A 7,392-nucleotide genomic window follows, 5' to 3' on the forward strand; every position below is an offset into this window, starting at 1 on the left:
AATACAGAAAATAAATCAGCGTCATTATAACCTGTGATTTTTTGTCTTCCTTCTTATTCATCCACTTTCTGAGTATATTTTTTAATTATATTTATTTGTGATGTTTGTTATATCCAAGTACGTAGAGATATTATGTATGGTATGTTATTCATTCTTAGCATCATGAGATGGAAGATGGAAGGGGTTCTTTGTATGAGATCCCTTGTTTGCTCCTTCTATGTACTTGAATCCGCGTAGATAATGTTGTTTTTCTTGAAAAAGAGGAAGACAACACAATACAATAAATGATTTGTCATTTTGGATGATGATAAAAAGAGAGAGATGGAGAGAATTGAGTGAAAAACTGTTGCTACAATACCTCTAAAATGGATGATGACACACGATGTAATGATCCCCTAGCAGAAAAAGCCTTCATATCCATGTGCAATACATAGATTAACATACGACTAAATATTTAAGTATAGAGGAAATGACCTTGAGATTGGGTCAAGGTCATGTGATAATATGGTAATGATATATATCTTTCAAAATAGCGATAATTATCACAATAGTATATATTTGAATTATTGATAGAATGGGTCCTAGGGTCCTTAATATAGGACTTCAAATCCCTGAGTGTTATCGATCCTGAAAAAAAAAATACCCAGTGTTGTACATCCCGTCATTATGCCAAATATTACATTTCAGTGTCTACCTTCATGACTGAACCAATTGAATTCGTTCAGTACAATCTGATTGTCATTATTCTTACATAGATAAGGCTGTATTAAAGTATTTTCATTTTTACGGCAAAAGTTGGTAATTCAACAATTTCCAACACTTTTGATTCAATATATCCCCCTCCATTCCGAAGGATGGTTTCAATACGGGGACAATTTTAAAAAGCACAGATGTCTTTGATACCATTTTTACGTCAAAGGATTTAAAGTTTTCCACTCCTTCGTGATTACGATCTTCCAGAGGATCGAAATTCTTTGATAAAGTCAAAAGACTTGTTTCTCTAGCCATCCAAAACGCACCAAACAACGAAGTACCGGGGGGGTCACGTCAGATGAGGACGAAGGTCAGAAGGCAGCCATGTTATCCTTGCAGAAATTTGGCACCTTCTTGGACGTATGTACCAGGACTCCGTCTCTTGTTAACACTTAGTTGTCCCTGGGAACGTGCTGCTCAACCATAGCAAAACATGGTACCTGAGGACCTTGTAGTAGACGTCCATGTTGACTTTCTCGTTGGCCTTGAAGAAGTAGAGAGGCATCTTGCTGCCGTCAGACACTACGATGCTAAGGCCAATTACCTGAGCTGGATGTTTGGTCCTGAATGTTCCCTCCACTTGCGCTCTTGATTAACCCAATAAGCGATCATTTCTCTTGTTCTGAACAGCGTCCACTTGTCTACTCTGCGCGGAGGAGATCGTTCACCCTCTGCCGTTTTTCTTGTTGGTTGCCCTTTTTGATCCCACAATTTTTGTCAGCTCATTCGAATGGCGCCAATGGTATTTTTGTACAAGTTTCACACTTGTAAATTCCAAAAAAAAACTCTGTATCTATGTATTCGTATAATATCATGAGAGTAAACTACTAAATTAGATTACATTCGTGTTTTCAAATAGTGTATAAAACCGTTTTATGATTCCGTCGAATAGAAGGAGACTTCTCTATTCATACAGAAAAATAAATAAATATATATAATATAATGTGTACTCTGACTCTACTCAATTTATGTAGAAAGATCAATAGAACAATTACAACTTCTCAAATTTCACTACTCACTGACGTTCCAAAGGATCCAGAAACCCTTTTAGTACATAAATATTACTAATATTGTAAATAGATACCGTGTGCTCTAGGGGTTTGGAATACATTTACCCCTTGCTATGCATAGAGAGGAGCCCATTTGATCTGGGTATCCAACTAACTACATATCATTATGCTAAATGTAGAAATAAGAGGATGTTTCATCCCCATCTGTGTGTGTATCTCTCTTCTGCCTCCCTCCTCTGAGCTGAGTGGATTAGTAGTTGTTGTAGTAGTGGTAAGTACATACATACATACAACCATTATAAAGAGAAGCCTTCGCAATGAAAAAAGGGAGAGAGAGGAATAAAAGGGAGAAAAATATGTATTCTAAATAAATATACATATATAAGGACTGGGTGATGCTGCATTTTGACGAAAAAGTTTTGAAATAATAAAAAGTCATTATTAATACATAGAACATATCAAAAAAAGAAGAGAATGTTTCTCTCTCTCTCCTCCTTTTCGTTCACATAATACACAAACAAGCTGACATACATAACATAACTAAGGAAAAGAAGGGAAGAGAGATCCATCCATCATTTTCTAGTATAATCAGATAGGCTGGAATGGTAGTGGAGGGAGAAGAAACGAAGAGAAAGAAAATCATTCTTTTGGTACTAATTGAAAAAATATGTGTACTTTCATTTTGACAGGGTTTGAAAAGAAAGTTCGAGTCTCACTTAGCTTCATCACTAGAATAAGACTTTGACAACACTAACTGAAGTAGATGTACTTTTTCCCCCTTATTATTACTTGGTTGGTTCCTTGGAGCAAGTTGTCCAATGACGTCATCATTGGACAGTTCATTATCACAGAGTTTCAAAAAGAAACTCGGTTTATCAAGTTTGATTATATAAAGCACATCACTAACTCTCCTTCTCTTTTCCTAGTAGTTGGTTGGATCTCCTTGAAGTAATAAAAGTGACGTCATGGTGGACATATATATATCGATCCATTGCTTCTTCCTTTCCCTATTATTATCATAGTATGGTTTTCTTTCCTTTTTCAGGATATATTGCAGATTTTTCCTCCCTCCATTTTAAATAATTAATAAGTTTGAGGCAATAAACAGAAGGCTTCACCTACAAACGAAAAGAAGATATTAAGTTATGGTGCAGCGCCCTCTATGACTTTTGCTAGCGTAGATATATACTGTTTTAATATATGTATATAGATTTATATTACGGTTGTTCAATTTTAGAATAGGAGGAGGACGCAGATTATTATAAGTACGGGTGGAAGGTTATATTTCGTTTTGATTTATTAGCCACCTTATGTACCTTATGTATCGAGCAGCAGACGCTCCTCGTCCGCTTTTGCTCAGATGGAAGTACAACATCAACATTAAAGTAACGTAATATAACAACCCTGATGTTGAAAAAAAGAATTTTGTATTCTTCTTCTTGTTTTTATTATTGTTATTTAGGGTCGAAGCAAGAGGGAGAGAGAGCTGAAAAAGATCATTTTCTTTCGTTGTTTCTTTTCTCTCCTTCTGTATGTTTATGCTTCTATCTCTCTCTCTCTCTCTCTTTATCGTATATATTTTTGTATTATATTTCTTGTTTTCCTAGCTTTAGTATTTTTCTCCTTTTACCCTACGTCTTTAAAACGTTGATAATATTATACCCGTACATATTTTTTTCTTTTTTTTTTTCCTCATTACGATAATCACCTTTTTCTTCTTTTCGTTCAAGAAAAATGCACACAAAAAATAACAGAGTGATTCATTTATAGGCGAAAGAAAAATGAGGTACCATGTGACTAGTTCTTTTTCTTTGATACGTTCACGTTACATTGAGTTATATTATGAAGGAACCTGGATATAAATGTAACTACATAGATAATAATAATATTAGAGATACGAATGTTTATGAGCTTCTAGCATGCTCGAACTTTTAATGCCGATAGGAATAACGGTCACACTTATGAACTTGTGTATATTTGGCATAATATATGATGTTATTTAATAATAAGTATTCCCCTTCCGTCATACAGCTATTTAGAATGGTGAAGAAGAAACATTTCCCTAATGGTCTGACAAATTTATAACCGGTTCGAACTTATACTACGGCCGGGAGAATAGGAATTATTCAATTATTAAAATAAAAACACCTTTTTTTTAAATCGGTTCGAACTTACTAAAGATATTTTTATAGGAGGATGGTTATTGTTCAGAGGAATCGGATACATTTTTCAATTACTCAGATGTTCTTTAAATATTTAGAAAAAAAATGGTTCGAACTTTAATTTTTTTTTCAATAGTATGAAAATGGTTATTGTTTATGGAAATGGACTCCTTCAACAATAACTTTCATTATCCACGTAAATTAATCGGCTCGAACTTTGTAGGAAAGGGCAATTTTCAGGGTAGAAATGCATTCATTTAAAAAAAAATCACATTATCTCTACTGTTCAAAACAGTACCTGGTTAGAACTCTTTAATTTGACTTGAATTCTTAAACGAAATTTGTGCATTCGACATGGTACTGAACTATTTATCTCTCTCTCTCTCTCTCTTTCTTTCCCTAACCTTTACTCAACCGTCACGTTCAACTATTATTCATTATTATTATTATTATTGCATCTTCTTCTTAGCTCTTTTTATTAACCTGGAAGAAGAAGTAGAAAACGAACATAAACTATTATTATTCTATTTATTTTCAAGGCACGATTTTTGAAAATATAAACATCGAGTCTTTTCTTTTTGCGGTAGAAGTGGAAAGAAAGAGAGAGAAAAAATACATTTTTATTTTTCTATTTCTTACGATTGATGAGGAACCTTTTTTCCCTCCTGTTTTCCTTTTCTATCTTTTTATTTGTGTACGTAACCAAGATTTTCACTTACCAAAGAAGAAGGGAAACATAAAATTCAAAAGAAAATGGGAAAGAGGAGAAAAAAATTAAGATTAAATATTAGTTGTTACATTTCTCCTCCTCTTTGAATTGCTATTCATAATATCTGATATAGTGATATGGAATCCCTTAGACTGTATTTGGGGTCAGCATTTCAAACATTTTCCTTCTTGTGTGGACATAAATATTTTCAACAAAGTCAGTTTAGAGGGGACACAGAAAAGAGCGCGAGAGGAAAAGAATAATAATAAATAGCAGAGTGTGTTTTTAGGTATAAATCTAATCTAACTGAAAATGGGTGGACCCATTTTTTTCCCCTCTTTCTCCTCGTCTTCCCCTCTTTATATTGAACAATATATACGTATAACCTGAGGGAGGACTAGCTCAATTCTACCACTCCACTGGCAAACAGTGGCAACGTAACTCCACGATCATCTCATTGGTGTGCTCTCTGTGTACATCTACGACTGGGGAATGGAAGAAAATAAAAAGTAAAAGAGAGAGAGATTGATTTGAAAACTTAAAAAAACACACATTGTGAGTGACTGACATGACGTCAACAGCCCTCCTCTATAATTATTTAAGGAGAAGAAAAATACTAAACTTTTCGGAGGTTGTACATTATATACTGGGCAACCTTTGACATAAATAAATACATAGACATGTAACAGGGCTGGGGGTGGAGTGGGTTCTCCAACAATATCGATAAAAAAACAATATCATTGGTTTTTCATTACCTATCATGAAAAAAAAATTATGTTTTGTGTAATAATAATGGTAGAAATAATTTTTTACTAATTTATATTTATTAATAATTTTCTAATTATGGATTTTATTCAAAAAGGCACAGAATAAAATAAAATATCATCAAGCTATTAAACCCCTCAGAAAAATTCTAGTTAAGAACCTCATCCCTCCTTGTAAATACAGGGACTACGCCGTCACTTTGGCGTGCTCTCTTGGGCAAACGCAAGCACATAGGCAGGTCTTTTTTTTGTTAGATAGGTTGTTTAAAGTTGGACTAGTTAGAAAATTAGAAATCAATTTGACGAATTGGTTGTCCCAAATATTTGGAAAAACATAGACCCCTCCATGGAATCCGTGCTGGGACAATAGCATGAACTGTTGGATTCAGTAAAACGTTCGTTCGCAACGTTAAGAGGTAATTTGTAGCCTCTCAATGGGATTTTGAGGAAACAGCACATGTGCGGAATATTGGGGTGGTTAGCTACGAAGGCCGTGTAATGCCTCTTCATGTGATCCCCCAAGGCCTCAAGGTCAACTCTAACGTACTAGAGACCATCAAAGTGAACCACTGAATCGATATGGTTGCCAATGGGATGCCTTGCATGTGGTAGCAGGACTGTGCTCTCAACCACACCTCAGAAAAAAAAGTTTCAAATAGCTCCAAGCCAATTTTGACAATTTCATCTCAATTGAAATTTTGGTGTACAAACTTTGAAAATTTGATCTCTACTTCAACATTGGGCAATCTTGGCACCAGAGTTAAAATATTTATTAAATTAAATTGGCAAGTTTCAAAAGAAAAACTTCGAAAAAAACTTCATGAAATGGCTATAAAGAAGAACAAAGGCTTAACATTTGACAGGTCTGTGTTCAATACAATCCGATGCCAAAGAAAAACAGTGATAAATAATTAACCGAAATGATTAATAAGGATCGAAAATCTCTGAAAATGGCTTGATTTGTACATTGAATTTTGTTTTGATTTATTTGGTATGAGAAGTAGGATCCTCAATTCGAGTGGAAATACATATAAAGCAAAGTCCCGTAGCTTAATAATAATCACAAAAATATTGAGTATGTAATAATTAGTTTCGATCCTGGAAACATTGGTATTCATTCTACTAATATGTATCCAAAAACAATTTAGATTTAAGATTATTATCATAAATTTTACAGCCCTAATACAGATGAAGTTCCTGCTAAATGTAATGAAAAAATTGCAAAATCAACTGATGCCCAGAATGAAAAAACTCCTAAAGATAGAGAAAAGATCAATGTTCATTCAGTTTCTCATTTTTACTCAAGCTCTTACTAATACAAAACTTCATTATCAACATTTATTATCAATAAAATTCTGGAATATGAAAAGTACAATTTATTTAGATATAAATAACAGAAGTAAATTACAGAAATCATGTAACAAGGTTACATTCGTATTTAATAATATGTCCTGTTGGAATAGTTGAGAATCAATAACACAAATGTAATAAGTCAACTAGAAGTGACGCTTGAGTAAAAATTTATGTAATTAGCCTTTTATTTATTTACTTAATAAATATTAACGGCCAAATAGTTATAGGCACATTTGTTCCATTATGGATTTATGTTCAAATTTGAGGGATGGGATGAGATACTAAGAATATGATCTATCAATTAAGAGCCTTCCATTAATTAGTTGGACTCCAATTGGCCCTGTAATGACCTTTTGAATATAATTGGTCATATTCATAGCCTCAGATATTTGATAATATTTATTAAAACAGGTTACATAAAAAATAAAGCGAGGTTGATCCGATGTATATTTACTCCCATTAATTATAATATAGTAATGATGTGCTGTTTGTATTTTCGCTATATTTTTTGAAAATAAGTTACGTCATCGAAACGGCAAAGCCGTTTCAATAGCAATAATAGTTATACAATACATATTTAATTAACATATGTAATCTATCATCAATGCCTTTGGAGTAAAAATGGAAAGGAAGAATAAAAA

Source organism: Lepeophtheirus salmonis, unplaced genomic scaffold (assembly GCF_016086655.4).
Source record: "Lepeophtheirus salmonis unplaced genomic scaffold, UVic_Lsal_1.4 unplaced_contig_7954_pilon, whole genome shotgun sequence".
Classification (NCBI taxonomy): Eukaryota; Metazoa; Arthropoda; class Copepoda; order Siphonostomatoida; family Caligidae; genus Lepeophtheirus; species Lepeophtheirus salmonis.